Source organism: Eurosta solidaginis, chromosome 4, assembly GCF_040869045.1.
Source record: "Eurosta solidaginis isolate ZX-2024a chromosome 4, ASM4086904v1, whole genome shotgun sequence".
Classification (NCBI taxonomy): Eukaryota; Metazoa; Arthropoda; class Insecta; order Diptera; family Tephritidae; genus Eurosta; species Eurosta solidaginis.
The window spans coordinates 126,801,282-126,823,903 of NC_090322.1; positions in this window are offsets into that span (position 1 = coordinate 126,801,282).

Sequence of the window (22,622 nt, forward strand, 5' to 3'; positions counted from 1 at the left end):
AGTTGGCATTATTTGCTTTTTTGTCGCTTTTTGGTTTTAAGGGCTCATTGACATACGTATACTCGGATCCGCGCACTCAGCACAAATCGGTAATGCTATTCTGCCGAGTTCTTAAAACAATAAAAATTTTATAATACTAATGGAAAACAAAAGCTTACTTTTTCATTTGGAGAACGAAATAGCTTAATGTACAATATTGATAGAAGGAAGACGGCTTGTTGAAATATACATATATTTAAGTATCTCTTTTACAAAAATTTAACGACAGCCTTGAGATTTTGTCTCCTTCTCTCATTGTATATCTGTACTGTAATGTTTGACAGGCTGCACATATAAGTAGTAGTGATATAGAAGCGCTTCCCAAGGCAGCCGGTTCTATGTACCGGAGCGACTCGGGATTTTTCCCGACCAAGGACTGTCATTTCAGTGTGACCCCATTTAATTTGTTTCGTCCCTCCCACAAATCGTCATCCTCCCAGCAGCTCCTTGCAGCAGGACTGCTCCATATTCTCTTACTCCGGGAAGGCATCTAATCCAATCCGGGTCCGTCTCCTGACCCCGGTCCTGAGAAATGGTTTTGCTGCATCTGCCGGAAAAGAATCTTTTTAGGACGGTCATACTCTGTTCAGTGTGTCTCGTGCAAGGGATGGTTGCATCGGACAGGTTGTTCTGGGCTTGATCCCAAAACCCGACGTCCACGTAACTTTTATAAATCTTTTGTGGCTCCTTGCTGTTCACGCCCAAGGGCATCCCGTAGTCTACGCCTAAGCGCCCCCCACAATACCTTCCAGCAGCCCCGCTGCTCAGCAAGCCACAACAAGTACCCACTGCTGCTCGCGCCCCATGGCGCCAACAACTCAAACAGCTGATACCACTCATAACTACTACCTTCGTAGTAGAGTTGGTAGCAATGCTGAGCATCAGCCCCTGCCCCCGAATTCCGCAGTTAAACTGTAATGGACTAACTGGGAAGATTACGGAGATAGTCGATTTCATGAAGCGGCACAACATCCGCATTGCTGCGATTCAAGAGACTAACCTCACAGCAAGATCTGCATTGCAGACCTGCTCTGGGTATAATGTCCACAGGAAAGACCGCGAGAGCGGAAATGGAGGCGGTCTCGCGTTTATCATACACCACTCTGTGCAATATTATAAATTTGATCCTGGCATCGACCGCAGGGACAATGTCTTAGAACGTCAAGGCCTATCTGTCCGGTCAGGCGATGCAAACCTAGAAATCATCAACATCTACATCCCTCCTGCCACCTGTTGCCACAGTGGGTACCGCCCTAATATCAGGGCTTTACTCACTGGCAACAATCGCATTATCTTAGGCGATTTCAATGCCCATCATGATCTATGGCGTTCAAACTTGCGGGCGGACAGTAGGGGTGAGATGTTGGCGGATCAAATAGAAGAAACGACGTTCTGCACAATAAACGGAGACGCCCCCACACGTATGGTAGGAAGCTGTCACAGCTCGCCAGATATCTCAATCGTGAGCGCAGAACTCGTAAACTGCGTCAACTGGCAGCCGATGGTAACATTGGCATCCGACCACCTGCCCATACTTATTTCGCTCGAGCGTACCGCCGACTTTATCGTCACTGAAAAACGCACTTTCATAAACTTCAAAAAAGAAAGTGGGAAGAATATAAATCCTTTACAGACAACCGCTTTGCTGCCCTCCCTATCCCGACTGATGCCCGCCAAGGGGAGCGTGCCTTCCGTAAGGTCATTGAATCCGCCTTGGCACATTTCATTCCCGCCGGGAGAATTCCCGAAATCCGGCCCCACTTCCCGGCGGAGGCCGCAAACTTAGAGAGAGAACGTGACCTTATAAGACAGCTTGATCCAGGCGACCCCCAAATAAGGGATATAAACCAACGCATCAGATTGCTTGTGGATGAACACAAGCGGGCGAAATGGGAGGAGCACCTAAGAAGTTGTAACCTCTCTACCGGTGAGGGTAAACTTTGGTCCACCGTAAAGTCCCTATCGAATCAGACTAAGCACAAAGACAAAGTTTCCATCGCCTTTGGCGACAAAGTGCTGTCGGACGCGAAAAAATGCGCGAGCGCTTTCTGCCGACAATACATAATGCATCCTACGGTCGACAAAGATAGACAGAGAGCCAATAGACACGCACATAAACACAAATTCAGCGCGTCACCAATCACCATCACCGCTAAAGATGTTGAGGACGCCATTGGTCGTGCTAAACCATCCAAAGCAGTGGGCCCAGACGGCATAGCCATGCCGATGCTTAAAAGCCTAGGGAAAGAGGGTTTCAAATATTTAGCGCATGTCTTAAACCTGTCTCTTTCCACCTTTGTCATACCCGAGAAATGGAAAATGGCCAAGGTGGTCCCGCTACTAAAGCCTGGGAAACCAGCTAACATAGGTGAGTCGGATCGTCCGATATCTCTCCTATCGCCAGTGGCAAAGACGCTTGAAGCCATTTTGCTTCCTTATATCCAAGCAAATTTGCAGCTAGCCCCTCATCAGCATGGCTTCAGAAAACTCCATAGCACTACCACCGCGCTAAATGCCATTAGCACCCAGATAAATTGCGGTTTAAATCAATAACCCCACCATAGAACAGTACTCGTAGCGCTAGACCTATCAAAAGCTTTTGATACGGTCACCATGGCTCGTTACTGCAAGACCTGGAAGGGTCTACCCTACCCCCATGTCTTAAAAGGTGGACTGCAAATTATCTGGGTGGTCGGCAGGCATCGGTGCAATTTAGAAACGAAACATCAAAACCAAGGAGAATTAAACAAGGGGTGCCACAGGGTGGTGTCCTATCCCCACTTTTGTTTAATTTCTACATATCTAAGCTACCTTCACCACCGGAAGGAGTTACAATCGCTTCCTACGCCGATGACTGCACAATAATGGCCACAGGCCCAGGCCCAAAGATCGATGCGCTATGCAATAAAATAAACGGCTACCTCCTAGGCATTATCACCGACTAAATCTTCCGCGACCTTATTTACAACATGGACGTCCCAAATGTCGACCATTTTGAACATCCACGTCGATGGCACTACGCTACCTACTGTCCTACACCCCAAAATCTTGGGTGTGACGTTTGATCAGGATCTACATTTTGGTGAGCACGCAGCCGCAATTGTTCCGAGAATTCAGAGCCGTAACAAAATCCCTCGCTGGCAGTACCTGGGGAAAAGATAAAGAAACGCTCATGACTACATACAAAGCAATTAGCCAGCCGATTACGTGCTACGCGTCACCCATATGGTCGCCAAGCCTAAAAATCACCCACTGGAAGAAACTACAGGCCTGCCAAAATACTGCTCTCAGAATCGCCACGGGCTGTCTTCTTATGTCCCCAGAACACCATCTGCATAATGAGGCGAGAATACTCCCCATCAGGGAGAGAAATGAGATGCTGACCAAACATTTCCTGTTGAATACCCAGAAACCTGGGCATCCCAACAGACATCTGATTGATGAACCAGCACCGCCTAGGGGCTTAAGGAGTCATCTCCGTAAGCATTTTGAGGAAATACGGCACCTGAGAACACAGCCGTATGAAGTGAAAAAACACAAGCAGGTCCTTGGTGAACTCCATAAACAGGCGTCGGACCTTTATGTCGGGAATTGCCCGGTGAATCCAGTACTTAAAGAAAATTATCCAAAACTCGCGGAAGAGGAACGCATACTCCCCAGGGAAACGCGTGTCGCTCTTGCTCAACTTCGTTCTGGATACTGTAACAGGTTAAACTCTTACCTATCGAGAATCAACCCCGACATACAAAATGTATGCCCGCTTGCAATGTGTCCCCACATGACACCAACCATCTCTTCAATTGTAATGTGGAACCAACGCCTCTAACACCCCTTTCCTTATGGTCCACCCCTGTTGAAACGGCAAGTTTCCTTGGACTCCCGTTAGAGGATATTGATGACAATTTGTGATCGGTCGCGGCTATTAGGTGGGGCGAGCATAGCTACAACAACAACATATAGAAGTATTGCATATATGGCTAAGACCCACCTTATGGTTTTTTCCAATGCCTTTTTGATGTCCTCCCTCTGCGAAAAAACGAAGACATGCGCTCAACTTTACTATTGTTGGAACTCCAAATGGTATCAAGGAGTTGGTAAGAATATCTAGCAAATATTTGAATGCCGGCTTGTTTAGCCTGTATTATTGCCGAAAACGAATTGAAAAAAAGTTGGCTTTTTATTTAAAGTGCTGAAAATAGTAATTTTTAACTTACAGTGGATCACTTAGCTTCAAAGGGTTAGAACAGTACCTTAATTGCCTCCGAATCGTTTTCACATTTATATTCTCCTCGCGTTGAATCAATGCCAACCTAAGTGCAATACTAAACATTTTTTTTACACATTTGTTTATCTCTATTTTTTTTTTTTTTTTGGGGTTTGGTTGAATGGCACGGACGCTAGCCCATAACGCCAGGTTGTATGTCGGATGGTTCTTTTTTCAGATTGTTGTTGTATATATAATTTTTGCTCCACTAATACACAATGGTAGTACCAAGGTGGCCAGAACCATGTGGAGCAGCTTGCAATTTGGTATTAATTATTGTAATTGTTCGTATTTTCAATTAGGGTTGGTTTTTACTTGGCACCGCCATGTTATATTCAATTTGTCTTGTCTATTTTAATTTGACTTTTATCCAATTGGGTTAATTATTTATCGGTTTGTAAAAGTATTTACGTCGTCTCAGGTATATATTTTAAAGAATTTATATTCATTCTGGTTATGTGTACATGACTGTACATTAATATTGTCACGGATATTACCACCCCTAAGTTATCCCATCACTAAGGCGATGCTAAAGCCCCTGTAATCGCTGGGCGGATTTAGCAGATTTAACGCGTTTAAAAGTCCGAATTAATTATTAAAGGCAAAACGGTTTAAAAACGGAATAGTTACGAACGGTTTATTCTGCTGTAGTTTGTCCGGCTGACGACCAACGATTCATTCCAAATTAAATTCGTACAAACTATCAGCAGTAGAAAAAAAATATGACAGTACATTGACACGAAATTCAAATAAAAGAAATTATATGCTAAGCTCTTATGATCTATAAAATATTTCAAAGTATAAGTATATATGACAAAGTATCTCATCAACAACATTCCCACCCCCGTGAATCAACTGGATTCACTAATTACAAGAAACGTCCAGAACGGCCAACTTAGACACAGCTCGCCGTTTAACTCCTGTATTCGTTCGTACGTCGACTTGTCGTATCTCACCATCGTGGCCAGGATATACTTCCTCCACTACACCACGACACCATTCCCTTCGTGGTATGTTGGGATCACATAGAAATACCAGATCACCTTTTTTGAGAGGATTCGTCCGCTGGCACCACTTCACGCGACGTGTCAATGTGGGAAGATACTCGGATATCCAGCGCTTCCAGAAATGGTCGCGGAGTTGACGAGCAATTCGCCATTGTTGACGCATTGAGAAGGTATCAGTTGAAACTCCGGATGCACATGGTGTCTGTGCGGTATTAGCCGATCCCAATAAGAAATCGTTTGGCGTTAACGGCTGCTCCTGATTCGCATCTACAGGCAAGTGTGTGAGAGGGCGGGAATTGACAACATTTTCCGCCTCAATCAAGAAACTGTTGAAAGTATGTTCCTTTGGCTTGACTTCTTTCATTGTTTGTTGCAAAACTTTCTTGACCGACTGAACCATACGCTCCCATGCTCCTCCTTCGGCCGGATTGTGAGGTGAATTGAAATACCACTCGACACCTCGTTTCGATAACTCACTTTGTATTCAATTGCATTCGAAGACTTCGTCGAAACGTTTGGCTTCGTTGTTGGTGCCAACGAAGTTTTTTCCGTTGTCGGATCGTAGACGTTGTGGCACTCCTCGGCGATTTATAAAATTTCGAATGACGGTTATACAAGAGTCGGTACTTAGATCGTGAGCAATCTCTAAATGCACCGCGCGTTTGGTAAGGCATGTGAAAAGAGCCACCCATCTCTTTTCTGTACTGCGCCGAACCGTCACGGAAACAGGACCGAAAAAGTCGAGGCCTGTGTATGTGAACGGCCTGACGTATGGCGTCAATCTGTCTATGGGAAGTGGTCCCATCAGCGGGTTGATCGGGGCAGCTTTTCGAAGACGGCACACTTGGCAATTGGCTATAACGCTTCGTAGAAGGGTTCTCAATCGTGGTACCCAATAGACACGACGTACGGAACATATGGTAGCTTCAATGTTTTGATGGCCCATAAGCATGTGGCGATTCAGCACTACCAGTTTCGTAAATGTGTGTGTAGGCGGCAATATTATGGGGTGTCTAACGTCCATTGGCAACCAACTGGCAGCATCAATACGACCTTGTACTCGCAGGATTCCTTTTTCGTCTAGATATGGTGACAGTTGTACCAGAGAGCTTTGATGTGATATACTCTGCCCATTACGAATTTGTTGAATTTCGGTATTGAATGCCGCGTTTTGGACGATACGACATAGAAGGTGTTTTGCTGCTTCCAGATCACTGGCAGTCAATCCGTAGCAGTTACTCAAAATTGGAACTTGGCGTCGACATCTTTTAGAAAATAGGATTACCCAGGCTGTGGTTCTTATCAACCTGCTGAGAGACGAAAAACGATCAAAACTTATGAAGTCACAATTTATGATGCTCAAAGTGTATTGTGATCGCATCTCCTCATCTGGTTCATCGAGTTCAATAGCAGAAATGTCTTCTGATGGCCAGGTATTCTCAGGCTGGCGCAGGAAAATCGGACCATTAACCCAACGACTTGTCGTGGAAAACTCAATTTTGTTGTTGGTACGTGTAGCTTCGTCGGCCACATTATCGGCAGTAGGAATCCATTGCCAATTGGATACTTTAGTGGTGGCAAGAATCTCTGAAATCCTATGTTGCACGAATGGTTTGTATCTTCGGTGTTTGCTTCGTATCCAATTTATGACGGTTTTGGAGTCACTCCAGAGGACGCACTTGTCGATGGTTACGCTGTGCTCCTCGATCACTGTTTGCATAAGTCGTGTTCCCAATATAGCAGCTTGCAGTTCTAGTCGCGGCACCGTGAGAGGCTTTAGTGGTGCGCACTTGGATTTAGCGCTGATGAAACTGACTCCAACTTCTTCCCGGGCATTTGTATACCTCCAATAGGCAACAGCAGCAAATGCGTTCTCGCTTGCATCCACAAAAATGTGCAATTGTAATTTTTCAGGCTTACCTCTATGAAAATAATAGCGAGGAATGGCATATTGGTTAATTGATGAAAGTTGCTTGCGCCATCTTTCCCACAACTCGGCAACGTAGTCGGGCAACGGCTCGTCCCAGCAGGCTTCTTGACGCCACGCCTCACGCATGAGAAGCTTTGCGCCAATTACGAAATGCGCGATAAATCCGAGTGGGTCAAAAACTGACATGACCACACTTAGTAGTTCCCTCTTGGTAGGTCGTCTCTTATCTTCAAGTACGATCTCACTGACGTTGTGGAACTTCAAGTTAAATTTGAAACAGTCTAAATTTGGCTGCCAGTACAGACCCAGCACCTTTTCTAATGCTAGACCTTCCTTCTTTACGAGAATTTTTGTGACATCAACGCCATCCAAGGCAGCGAGAACTTCCGATGAGCTAGACGTGAAGTTACGGAGCTCGAAACCGGCATCCATGTGTATGGACTTCACTTGGCTTGAAACTGCGATAGCTGTATCTGTCGTGTCAAAACTGTCGACGAAATCATCAACGTAATGGTACTCTAAAATGGATTCAACTGCACGGGCTGTGCATGGATTTTCATTGCGATGTTCGAATTTTGACGTAATGCGCGACACATGGCGAGCACGCCGCTCCAAACGTCATCACGCACATTTCATACATGTCTGGTTGTCTATCGAGGTCACCATCTCTCCACAGGAACTTCTGGGATTGTCTGTCTTCTGGACGTACCAACACCTGGTGAAACATTTCCTTAATGTCACCGCAAACGCCCACCGCTCCTTCACGGAAATGGAAAAGAATTGATGGCAATGGTCTGTATTCTTGAGGACCTTTCAGCAAACAATCATTTAACGAAACACCTTTAACTTCAGCGGCAGCGTCAAAAACAATTCTTAACTTGTTTGGTTTGTTAGGGTTCGTCACTGGAAAGTGTGGTAGATACCAGGTGCGCGATGTTGTGAAATTTTCTTCAGGGTGTTCAATCTTACGTGCATAACCTTTTTCGACGTAAGATTCAATCATGAGCTTGTATGCTGCGGCCAAGCTAGGTTCGCGGGTCGTTCGTTTCTCCACGCTTACTAGTCTCCTTAAGGCCATATCATAACTGTCTGGCAGATGCATGTTGTCGTCTTTCCACAGTAGTGCCGTTTCGAACCTTGCACCAACACGGCGGGTCGTCGACTGCAAAATGCTCCTTGCGCGTATATCTTCGTCACTTTCAATACGCTTTGCAGCTCTCACACCGAAACTTTCAGTGTCGAAGAAGTCGGCTACCATCTTGTGGAGATCTTCATCCGTCTTGCTATTCATCAAAAGGCATGTATGTGGCTTAGGTGTAGTGTTGTTTGATGGCCCAAACACTACCCAACCCAATTCTGTATTGGCGGCATACGGACCATTCTTACGCATCGCAAAGGTTTGGGATGCAATACCCAAGTGACAATTGTCAATTCCTATAAGTAGTCTCGGCACTATACTGGATTGTGGCTGCAGTGGTAACTGACGCACTTGTTCTTCATCGCACATTAAGTCGGAACGACTAAGACTTTGTGATGTCAATTGAAGATTCTTGACAACGTACACATTCTTCAATTTGTGTTTCTTTGACATACCTGCACCACTGACACTAATGTTAACCAAAGAAGTTGGTTCCTGCACCGCATGACCACCAAACCACTGGACGTTGAGGTGGTGGGGTTGTCCACGCAAATTCAGTTCTTCAGCTAGGGTGTTGTCAAGCATGGTTATGGATGAACCTTCGTCCAGCAGAGCATACGTGTTTACATTTTGTTGCTTTCCGTATACTGTCACTGGGAGAATACGGAACAACAGCTTACCTTCTCTCGAATCGGCGGCGCAGCTAAGCACTGAAGCTCTTGGATCATTACCTTGTGTTGGCGGCGATGGCTGAGATGATTTGGGTCGAACGAAGTCCTTTGAGGACGATGATGATTGAACTGGCGCATTTACTGACTGGGTTTCGTGAAGCAATTTGTTGTGCATGCGTTTACATCCATCGATGCCACAAACCTTCCGTTGTCTGCATTCTCGGGAGGAGTGACCTACATTAAGGCATGCGAAACATAGGTGATGCGATTTTACTTCAGCCCACCTGTTAGCAACTGTCGCGTCGAGAAGGCGTTTGCACTCGTATGGTTTGTGCGGACCCTGGCAAACTAGACATTTGTATGGTTGTTGCTTTTTGTCCACTTGTAGAAGCACTCGACGTTTCGGGTCACGTACGGCAAACTGGCTTTCGTCCTGTATAGAACAGATGACATCGGCAAGTGATGTTAACCAATCACTGAAATGTGCTGTTGTAGCTCTTGGCTGTACGGTGGCTGCATACCGGCCCCATTCGATGCGCTTACTCATCGGTAGTTTCGAAATTAAATCATCGAGCAACATCGGGTTGGATAAGTGATGGTCGGCGTTTGCGGATTGTAAAAAGGCGCAAATATTTTTGACCTTGGTTGCGAAAGGCACGAGCTTTCCCAATGCTGTCTCCGAGATCGGCGCGATCTCCTTCACTAGTTGTAGTTGGCTTCGAACGAGCTGCTCCGGACGTCCAAATCGACTCTTGAGTTGATTTATAATGCAGTCAACGTTGTTAGGGTGGATAAGTAGAGATTCAACCATCTCGCGTGCGTCACCCTTGAGGCACTTTTGTAGCCGTTGGTTGTTATCGAAATTGGAGTATCCATACCTTAACGTTGACTCGACAAAAGCTGTATAAAAAACTGGCCACTCTTCTGGACGGCCACTAAACTCTGGCAAATCTAATAACTTCCGCGGCATGTATGCGGATGATGATGCGGTTGGCGCTGTATAAAATTGTGTATTGGCATTAGGCGGCGGCATAGATACATTGGGCAAAAATGGTGTGTTCATATTGTTGGCTGACGATACTAAACGAAAGGCAGTAGGTTGCGAGTAAAGGTCATAACGAGGTTCGGTATATAGTTGACCTTGAGTTGGCATTGAACTCATTCCATGAAAGGAATCTGCATATAGTCGGCTTTGAGTTATTGGCTGTGAGCTGACATCGTAACGAATTCCAGGATAGAGTTGACTTGTAAAAGTATGTGCACTTGTCAACGGAGCTGGCATTGACTGCGGTATCGCTGGCTGCGACACGGCTACTGCGCTGCTGACGTGTGTGGCTGTAAAGCTGGCGCTACGTAATAGTTCTGTCCTGAGGGTTTCGTTTTGCATGTCACGCTCCCTTAATTGCACTTGAGTGGCTCTCAAATTGCTTTCCAACAAAGCTAAACGTTGCTCCATGGCGTTGAAATCAAAAACTGAATGGGCCGGCTGGTCCATTGTGTTGTTTCTGGATGCTTCGGTGGCGCTAGCATCCGTGGCTAAATTTGTGGTTATTCCACTATCGGCATCAGACGTGGGTACAGTTATGGCGACTGATGTACTGATATCTGGCTGGATAATGCTTGCAGTACTGGAAGATTCCTCGGGAATTGGACCTAAAGTGACGTTATCCATACTATTTTGGCTAGTTGTGGTTGGCAAATTATTGTTTAATCGAGGGCTCCTTCGTGGTGGAGTGCGAAATAGCATTTGCGGAGATAGACGGGCGGCGGAAATGACTTACTACACAAATGTATGTTGGCAAAAAAGTTGCAGCAAATTTTCACACGGGGAACAAGCAGAATAAAAATTGTAATCGCTGGGCGGATTTAGCAGATTTAACGCGTTTAAAAGTCCGAATTAATTATTAAAGGCAAAACGGTTTAAAAACGGAATAGTTACGAACGGTTTATTCTGCTGTAGTTTGTCCGGCTGACGACCAACGATTCATTCCAAATTAAATTCGTACAAACTATCAGCAGTAGAAAAAAATATGACAGTACATTGACACGAAATTCAAATAAAAGAAATTATATGCTAAGCTCTTATGATCTATAAAATATTTCAAAGTATAAGTATATATGACAAAGTATCTCATCAACAACAGCCCCCATTACTGATACTTAGCATAGACTTGACTTGACTTGGCGTAAACTTGGCAACTTAGCCACGGTTATACTCCACTTGTCGCATAAAATCTGGCATCATAATCAGTGTTGAAATTTATTTTTAAATAAATGTCAATTTGTATGACAAATTGTCAAAATGAAATGGAAACAAACAAATGGCATCTCAAAATGTAAACGTCACTTAGAACTTACATAGAAAATCAAAATTCAACAGACTTCTAAGTCAAGTTAAGTTTTGAGTAATCAGTAACATGCAATGTTAATTTAACAGAACTGTAAGTGACAGTTCGCAAGCCAAGTCAAGTCTATGCTAAGTATCAGTAATGGAGCCTTAAGGCCAGGCATGCTTAACGAACGAAACGATATCATTTCGTTACGATAATCAACGCTAATAAACGAAACGAAGTCACTTCGTTTCGTTTATTAACGTTAAGAACGTCAAATTAACGTTAATTTGACGATCTTAACGTTAATAAACGAAACAAAGTGACTTCGTTTCGTTTATTAGCGTTGATTATCGTAACGAAATGATATCGTTTCGTTCGTTAAGCATGCCTGCTTAAGGCCATGCCAAGCAGTATTTACGTTAATAATCAAATCAAGTATACACATATATAAGGCAGCCCAGAGAGATGTCACACACCGATGCATTTACTTATACGGCTATGTGCGCGCGAGAGACTGTAAACTACAAACATTCACATCAATAATGTACGTATACGAGCAGCGGAGCGGCAATGCACAAACACATGCATATATCTTATCTCAGTGGCCACAAGAGAGGGCAATAATTTGTGCACGTAGTTGTGGCTGGCGATTTTGTAGCCGAAACAACTAGTAACTTTTGGAAATCGAAGAGCCTAGAAGTATGCAGCATAAACTATAAAAGCGGTGCAGGCGAGTAAGAAGTAATTCAGTTTGATTTGAGTTGTCAAGCAGTTTGATTAACACGATATCTAGCGAGCAATAGCAGTATTATTTTGAATAGTGGAGTTTCATTTGAGCTATCAGTTTGGTTATTAAGCTATTCGTTGCACAGTTTGAGTGTTATTGTGAAGCATTTTAATAAAGGCCATTTTTCCATTATTCAATATTGGAGTTATTTATTCAACAGTTTTGTGATTCGAACTTAGCAGAGGATTTGCGGCAGATTCGTTACAATTGGTGTCAGAAGAGGAATTGTTGAATAAATTCCGAAGATTGGGAATACAACTTGGACATGGCAAAGTTCAGTGAATTGAAGATCCAGCAACTGAAAAAGGAGTTGGAGAACCGTGGATTAAATACAACCGGCAATAAAATCGAACTTAAAGCACGGCTACGAGAGGTAATGGAGTCGCAAGGAATTGATGTGGACGAGTTTGTCTTTTATCCTGATGGGGACGAAACAACAACAAAAATTGAAGAGAAAAACGAAACATCGCAGACAGTTACAAGCACAGACTTGAACATGATATTGGCTGCAATATCTGCACAAACATCGACAGTAGCATCAATGTCGTCGCAACTGGCATCTCAACTAGAAGAACAGAAAACGTATATGTCATCACAGATGGAATCCCAAGAGACACGAATAACATCGAAGATTGAAGCACAGGAAACACAAATTTCTTCACAACTTGACGAACAGAAGACGTATATGGTATCCCAACTGGAATCGCAGGAAACCCGTATAACATCACAATTGGAAGAACAGAAGACACATTTGGCATCTCAACTGGAAGCTAAAGAGGCACGTATATCTGAAATGTCGGCACAAATTTCGGAACAGGTATCATCGCAGCTCTTTGTGAAACTGGAAGAACAGGATGCAAAAATTTTACAACTCGAGGACAAAATTGATGCCGAAATAGAAGCGTTAAAAGGTCGTATGGAGCAGTTACAACTAAACCGCCCAGCTGTTTCAGCGAGTAATCCAAAGGTAAAGACACCATCCTTTGACGGTTCTGTTCCTTTTCAGGTCTTTAAGCTACAGTTTGAGAAGACCGCAGCAGTGAACCAATGGAATGCTGAAGATAAAGTTGCAGCTCTGTTCGTGGCACTGAAAGGGCCTGCCGCGGAAATCTTACAGACCATCCCAGAGTACGAGCGGAACCACTACGAAACATTGATGAGCGCTTTAGAGAGACGTTACGGAAGCGAGCATAGGAAACAGATATTCCAAATTGAGTTGCAAAACCGCTACCAAAAAGCAAATGAGACATTGCAGGAGTTTGCTTCAGATATTGAAAGATTGGCTCATCTTGCAAATGCAGACGCACCCGTGGAATACACTGAAAGGGTAAAAATCCAGAGCTTCATAAATGGTATACGAGATGTGGAAACGAAGCGGGCTACATATGCGAATCCAAAACTAACGTTTGCTGAAACGGTATCGCATGCACTGACTCAGGAAACAGCCTCACTTTTGAGTAAGCCAGCGTACAAAGCTCATCGCGTGGAAGTGGAAAAGCCAGACTGGGTAGACGCAATTTTGGAAGCATTGAAGGGTACGCAGCAGAAGAATAATGATGCAGTCAAATGCTTTAAGTGTGGAAAGCCAGGGCATATTGCGCGTTATTGCAACACCAACCCTAACAGTTCCAACAATGTGGGTGGTCGTAAACGCAGAGCAGAAGGAGATGAGCAAATCTCCAAGACAAATCAATCGTTAAACTAAAGCGAGTCAGCAGCAAGGGGCGACAGCTGACTCCCTCAATTGAATGCGCCATAATCTCTATCTCACAAATTGGAAGAAGGTCGAGCAATCTTACTGTCGGAGGAAATGTAGATGGAAAGGAACGTTTACTGACTGTAGATACGGGTGCATCTCATTCCATCATTCGAGCGGATTTAGTCAACAAGAAGATAAGACCATTGCATGGAGCAATATTGCGTACAGCCACTGGAGAAGACACCCAGGTAATTGGAGAAGTAGAATGTGAAGTAGCAATTGGGAACGTCACGGTACTACACAATTTTATAGTGGCAGATATTGTTGATGAAATCATAATTGGAGTGGACTTCTTAATCAACCAAGGCATCAAAATCGATATGCAAAGCATGACGATGCGATATAAAAACATGGATGTGCCACTTAATTTCGGCTACGAGAGAGGCTACAGTAGTAAACGAGTGCTGGTGGAAGAGAGTCAGCAAATACCACCAAAATCAGAAGCAGTCATCTGGGCAAAGGTTGATGGAGATTGTGGGAGAAACAAATTGTGGGTTGTCGAAGCAGCAAATAAATCAGCACTGAACATACTTGTAGGAAAAACCCTGGCTATGACAAAACAAGATGGACGTATTCCGGTAAGAGTACTAAATGAGTTCAAGTCACCATTCAATTTGACCAAAGGAGCTATTTTGGGAAGATGCCAAGAGGCCGAAGTAGTTATTAACTGTGAACAGCTCCAGGAACACGTTTCATCTAGTAATACTGATCTTTCAAATGATATCACGGCATGGACGCATGGGCTAGAGGAAGCCTATCAGAGTAAGGCAAAACAACTGCTCATAAAATACGCGAACATATTTGACCAGGATGGTTCCAAACCAGGCCGCACCAATGTTGTGAAACATCAAATTGACACTGGAGATGCGAGGCCGATCCGTCAAGCTCCACGTAGTGTTCCACTAGCGAAGCGGGAAGTTGTGAGTCAAATCATACAAGAAATGAGTGACAGCGGCGTCATCGAACCATCAGCTAGTCCATGGAGCTTACCAGTAGTACTTGTAAAGAAGAAGGATGGAAAAATGAGGTTTTGCGTGGACTACCGGAAGTTGAATGACGTTACGAAAAAGGATAGCTACCCGTTGCCAAGAATTGACGACACTCTGGACTCGCTATCTGGTACGAAATGGTTTTCCACACTGGACTTGAAAAGCGGCTACTGGCAAGTTGAGGTGAAGGAGGAAGATAAAGAGAAAACAGCCTTCAGTGTCGGTGATGGTCTTTGGCAATTTACAGTGATGCCTTTTGGACTTTGTAATGCACCAGCTACTTTTGAGAGACTCATGGACCAGGTACTGAAAGGGCTACATTGGAAAACATGCTTGGTGTACCTGGACGACATCATCGTATTGGGCAAGAGTTTTGATGAACATCTTAAGAACTTGGAGGAAGTTTTCCAGAGAATAGCTGGCGCTGGTCTGAAGTTAAGTCCCAAAAAGTGTGCGCTGTTTAAAAAGGAAGTCAATTATTTGGGTCACAAGGTAACGACAGAGGGCATCTGCACTGCGAACGAAAAAATAGAGGCTGTAAAGGATTGGCCAAGACCACAGAACCTACATGAATTGAGAAGTTTTCTTGGGCTGTGCACATATTACCGCCGATTTGTACCAAATTTTTCCAGCGTAGCCCATAGCCTTCATGAGCTTACAAGAAAAAACAAAGCTTTTGAATGGAAGAAGGAGCAAGAAGTGGCTTTCCAAACATTGAAGGAGCGTTTGTGCACTGCCCCAATGTTAGCATATCCGATTCCAGGAGCAACATTTATTCTGGATACAGATGCGAGTGGATATGCTATAGGAGGCGTTTTATCACAACTGGTCGATGGACAGGAGAAGGTAGTTGCATATTACAGCCGTTCGATTGGAAAACCAGAGAGGAACTACTGTGTTACGCGGAGAGAGCTGTTGGCATTGGTAGACTGCATTAAACATTTTCACAAATACCTCTACGGCCAGCGATTCCGTGTCAGGACAGATCACGCAGCGTTGAAATGGCTTCTGCAGTTCCGTAATCCGGAAGGACAATTGGCACGGTGGATCGAGCGACTACAAAGCTACGACTTTTCCATTGAGCATCGAAAAGGTAGTACCCATGGAAATGCTGATGCAATGTCACGAAGACCATGTAGTTTGGAATGCAAGCACTGTTCAAAAGCCGAGGCTAAAGAAGACATTTTAGATGTCCGGCTAATGAATATAACATGTACAGATGAATGGGACAAGGAACAGCTAAGAAAGTGCCAGCTAGAAGATGCAGATCTGTCACGTGTTATGCAAGGGCTCGAACGAAATGAAAGACCAAACAGAGAAGAGATGTCAGCAGAGAGTCCCATTGCGAAGTCATATTGGGCACAGTGGAACAGTTTAGAATTGATATCCGGTTGCCTTCATCGAGTATGGGAGACTGAGGATGGTAAATACAAGAATAAACTGATAGTTGTTCCCAGAAAGAGGATTCCTGACGTGCTCAGCGAGCTGCATAATGGTCCAAGCGGAGGTCATCTTGGAATCACGAAGACGCTCGAGAAGATTAAACAGAGATTCTATTGGGTTGGTTGCCGTCAGTCGGTCACTGAGTGGATTGCGAACTGCGAGGTTTGCAGCAGAGCGAAAGGGCCCAGAACACGAAGTCATGGCCAGATGAAGCAATATAACTCAGGTGCGCCATTTGAAAGGATCGCCATGGATGTCGCAGGTCCATTTCCTACTAGTAACCGCGGAAACAAATACGTACTGGTGGTTATGGATTATTTCAGTAAATGGGCAGAGGTATACCCAATCCCAAACCAAGAGGCAGAAACAGTAGCAGAAGTGGTTAAAAACGAATGGGTTGCAAGGTATGGTGTACCAATGGAGTTACATTCTGACCAAGGCAGGAATTTCGAATCAGCTGTGTTCCAGGAAATGTGTAAGTCATTGGGCATTCGAAAAACACGGACAACTGCATTGCATCCTCAATCCGATGGTATGGTAGAACGATTCAATAGAACATTGGAGGAGCACTTAAGGAAAGTAGTAGACAAGTACCATAAAGAATGGGATACCCGCATACCATTATTCTTGATGGCTTACCGATCAGCAGTGCATGAGACAACGGGCCAAACCCCTGCAAAAGTAATTTTTGGCAATGACCTTAGACTGCCAGCTGATTTGAAGTTTGGGATAGATGCCAATGTGGAGAGAAATGTCAGGAAATCCACTAGTGATTTGGAAGAAGAGCTAAGAGAAATACATGATCTGATAAGGCAACGAACAAAGATTATGAGTGACAAGATGAAAGCCAGATACGATAAAGCAATTAATTCAGAAGGTTTTCAGGAAGGAGATTTGGTGCTGTTATACAACCCACAACGTAAAAAAGGTTTGTCCCCGAAATTGCAGTGTAATTGGGAAGGCCCATACAAAGTTGTAAAACGGATCAACGATGTAGTGTACCGCATACAACCCATCGGTAAACCACGAACCAAAATGAAAGTGGTCCATTTGGAAAGGCTGGCAACGTTTAGATCGAGAGATTTGTCTGATCGGGACGATCAGACTTAGGTGGAGGGCAGTGTCACGGATATTACCACCCCTAAGTTATCCCATCACTAAGGCGATGCTAAGGCCATGCCAAGCAGTATTTACGTTAATAATCAAATCAAGTATACACATATATAAGGCAGCCCAGAGAGATGTCACACACCGATGCATTTACTTATACGGCTATGTGCGCGCGAGAGACTGTAAACTACAAACATTCACATCAATAATTCAATCTTTATGTGTTTACATAAACGAATAAATAATTGCGTCTACACATATGTACGTATACGAGCAGCGGAGCGGCAATGCACAAACACATGCATATATCTTATCTCAGTGGCCACAAGAGAGGGCAATAATTTGTGCACGTAGTTGTGGCTGGCGATTTTGTAGCCGAAACAACTAGTAACTTTTGGAAATCGAAGAGCCTAGAAGTATGCAGCATAAACTATAAAAGCGGTGCAGGCGAGTAAGAAGTAATTCAGTTTGATTTGAGTTGTCAGGCAGTTTGATTAACACGATATCTAGCGAGCAATAGCAGTATTATTTTGAATAGTGGAGTTTCATTTGAGCTATCAGTTTGGTTATTAAGCTATTCGTTGCACAGTTTGAGTGTTATTGTGAAGCATTTTAATAAAGGCCATTTTTCCATTATTCAATATTGGAGTTATTTATTCAACAGTTTTGTGATTCGAACTTAGCAGAGGATTGCAAATAAGAGGATTTGCGGCAGATTCGTTACAATATATAATAAATTTCCAATCCCGTTATTTTTTCTTTTTGTCCTTGGTGGAGTTATATGTATATTATCGCACTTGTATCGCAGTTTATATATGAGGTCTCTCTGCACCGTTATATGTTCCGTTTATCATATATGTATGAATTTATGTAAAACGAAAGTTTTACTTATATTTTTTCATTTAACATTTTAATGTTAAATTTGATCTTGCCCGATAGCAATTATATGTATTTTTTGCACAAAATGCATATTTTTAGTTTAATGTTTTTTTTTTCAGATTTTTGTCTATCTTACTTAATACTAAAATTTTTGTTACGTATCTAAGAGTGTTTATGTGTACTTGACATCTTGTACTTGAGAGGTATGTATGTTATTAAATTTACCCTGGCAGCTAATGATTTCTTTAGTTCAATACAGTGGATCTTTCCAACGGTAATCATGGGAGAATATAAAACCTAATATTTTTAATTTTTTAACGTTCTCAATTTCTGAGTTGTTAACAGATATTTTGTAGTTGTGATAATCACATCTACGTCTTCTACCATTCTGATGTTTTTTAAAATATCTTCGAATATTATTTTTGTCTCATCTGCTTTATTCCTCTTACATAGAATATACAGATCGTCTGCGTACAGACAGTGATCTACCGAGTTGTGAAGTTTTATGATTTTGCTTATCTCGTTGAATGCTATGGAGAATAGAATAACTGACAGGGGGGAGCCTTGAGGAACTCCATTGTGTAAGGGGTAAATATTGGAGAGTGAGTTTCCAACTCGAATTCTGAAACGTCTGTTCGATAGAAAATATTTTACAAAGTTGAAGATTTTTGGCCCTACTTTCCAGTTGTGGAGACATTTTAATACCACGTGTGAACCGATACGGTCAAATGCCTTTTCGAAATCCACGGAGAGAATTGATACATGTTGACGTGCTGATAGAGCTTTGCATATGTAGTGGTCGATGTGGAGAAGAGCGTCGGTGCACCCTTTTTCCTGGCTTGAAGGCGACTTGGCAATGGTCGGTAAGTTGGAGTGTTTCTAAAAACCATGCAATGCGGTTAGCTATTATACGCTCTAAAACTTTGGATAAGCAAGGGAGCAGGGATATTGGCCTGTATACGTTTGTGGAGAGGGGGTTATTATTTGGTTTAGGTATTGGGATTATTGTTGCAACCTTCCAGCTTTGCGATATGACGCTGGAGTCAAAAATGGAGTTATAGAGGCTTAACAACCGGGATTTAGAATAAGGAGATAAAGACTTTATCATCTTATAGGATACACGGTCGAATCCGGGAGTTTTTCCTTTAGCTTTCCCTAGACATACATTTAATTCCGTACTAGTAATGGGCATTTCGATAAGATTTGCCTTAGGATTAGTATTTGAAAGCGATATTGAAATATCTCCAATGTGGGATTTGGAGTGTCTAAATGAGTGTGAAAAATTATGATCTGACGAGTACTGAGACCAGTCGGATGCAAATTGATTCGCGATTATTTTTGGGTCAGAGGAGGTTATGTTATTGCATTTTATGGCTGTAACGGGTTTGGATACATTTCTATTGTCAAGTCTTTTGATGTTGTTCCATGTTTTGGGGATTGAGGAGTTTGGGTTGATAGATTCGGTGAACTTCTCGAAGCTCTGTCTCTTTTCTATTTTCATTTCTTTTCGAAATCTAGCATTGGCTTTTTTAAAAGTTCGTAAATTTTGTGTAGTGGGTTGGGTTTTAAAATTTTTCCACGCTTTAATTTTTTCTGCTCTGAGGTTTGCAAGGTTTTTGTTCCACCAAGCCACGTTTTTTCTTTTTGAATTAGTTGCTTGTGGGATAAAGTGATTTGCAGCCACTTTAATAGATTTGACTATGCTGGCGGCATCGTGGTTGGGGGAGTTTGTGGGCGTACGAGCTTCTAGTTCGAGATCAACGAGTTTAGCAAAATTAGGCCAATCTCCGTGTTGTAATAAAAATTTTGGCTGAGATTTATCACTTTGGCCAGTGTTTCTGCCTAGCGAGAAAGTTAAAAGAATAGGGAAATGGTCGCTATTGTATAAGTCATCTAGAATTCCCCATGAGATGAGCGGGAAGATTGAGGGAAAACAGAGGGATATATCTATATGAGTGAGAGTAGATCGGGTGGAGAAGTGGGTCGCACTACCATCATTCAAAACGCACATGTTTGATTGTGTGATTGCATTTTCGATAAGCCGTCCGCGGTGATTAACCGTTCTTGATCCCCACAAATTGCTCCAACCATTGAAGTCACCCAGAACAATGATTGGGGTGCTAACTGATGAGAATATGTCACTGAGCTCTCTGCTGGAAAATGTTTGACTGGGGGGGATGTAAATAGACATTATAGTAAATTTTATATCCATATCTATCTCGAGTGCTATTACTTGGAGGGGGGAGGGAATGTGTATTCTTTTATGTGGTATGTGAGCTTTTATCAGAATGCCGGCGCCTTGTTTTGATTGAGTATTTGTTGTTGAGTTGCAAAAGTAGCCGTAGAAATTTTTTGGGAGTATTGGAGTGAAATTATTGGTGCAATGGGCTTCTTGTAGGGCGATAAAGTGTGGGTTGTGTTGATTTATGAGGATTTGAAGTTCAGAATAGTTATATATGAGACCTTTAATATTCCACTGAAGAATACTGAGGTTCATGTTAACAGAAGTACTTAATACAATTTTTTGTAAAACCGGTTTTACAAAAACTATATAAGAAAAGGAGGGGTGATATATAATATATATAGTATAAAAGGAGAGGGGGGAAACGAAATCAGACCTCTTCTTGCGAAAAGTCCATGGATTCGTCTAGGTTTTTGGAGTTATGGATATAGTAATTATTGCTCTTGAGCAATTTTTGTGTGAATTGAGAAATAGGAGATGAATACGATACGTTAGTGTTGGAGTAGGTTATGCTCGTGGTGGTTGGTTTGGAATGTGGTGCACTAGTAGTTGACGTTGAGACATATGTGGACGTTGAGGAACTTGGTGTATTACTATTTGATGTGTTTATTGAAATCTGATTTTCAGTAGTTGTGGTATTGTTATATACGTTCGGTGTAAAGGTAGTTGATGATAATTCTTTAGAATGTCTTTTGTTTAAAGAGTTTGCTGGGAGAGTGTTGTTTGTTATGTTGCTATTTGTTTCCGCTCGTGGAGTAGAAGGGGGGTATCTTGTTGTATTGGCGTAGGATGTTGCTAAATGGTTAAACGGCAGTCTTTCTCTCTGTCTACGACGAGCTTCACTAATGCTGCATTTTTCTAGAGTAGTAATTTTAAGTACTTCTTTCGCTTGAATGAATTTTGGGCAGTTTCTATCAGAGGCTGGGTGTTCACCTGAGCAATTGGCACAGAATATTCTGCTACATATATCAGGAGTGTGTGGGGGAAGGTTGCAGTTGCAGCAGGATGGATTATTCGACCATCTTTTCAGGGTATGGCCTAGTCGCTGGCAATTCTTGCAGCGCATGGGATTGGGGACATAAGGCTTGGACTTTGACCTTGTACCAGGCACCATCTACCGACTCTGGGAGGCGATATAGGTCAAATGTGAGTACCATGAGACCGGTGGGGTTGGTTTGCCGTCAATTTGGCGGGAAAACTTGTAAACTGCGGTGACATTTTGGTTTTCCATTTCGCTTACAATCTCGTTTTCGGGCACGTCTTTAAGACGGGGCGCGTATATTACGCCTTTCACAGAATTTAGATTTTCATGTAGTTTAACATTAATTGGGCACAAGTTGGACAGGGCTTTGGTTTTAAGGAATTTTTCGGCAATACGGGGATTTCGTGCTAGAATTAATAGACTTCCGTCTCTTATTTGCGAAATAGAGTCTACTTCAGTCGATATGGCCTCAATGCGTTTTTTGAAAGCGAAGGGGCTTAGTTGTGAAAGGGAAATATTGCTGTCAGCAGATGAAATCAATATGAACTTTGGGTTGTTGGTTGGAGCGGATTTTTGGGGAAGAAGGGGAAAGTCGTTTGATTTAGAACTTGGTTTTTTCTTTTTTTGTGGGTTTGCGTCGAAGGCCTCCAATTCAGAGAATCTGTTTGGAGGCCTATCTGGCCACGGCATGTTGAAAAAGAAAATTCACTTTACTCTAAATAACTATTTTCTTTGTTTTTAAATTATATAAATGATCAGATCCACGTGGATAGCAAAAAAGAAACGAATATAGTGTAAAGCACAATATGATTGTTTAAGGTAACGGAACTTTTCTCACTATCACTTTTTGACAAAACACGTCTGATTGCTTTGAATGATAGTCGGCGACTTTGTCATTTGTATTTAGAACTCGAATGCGCAACTATTTTCGCGAATCGATTCGCACACTTCCGAAAAGCCGCTGTCCGAAGGAGAGATACCCGGCCAAAAACGTCGTGGGTGTGAAGAGCATGAGGCGCTGGCTGAAAGAAATAGTTCGGGTAAAACCT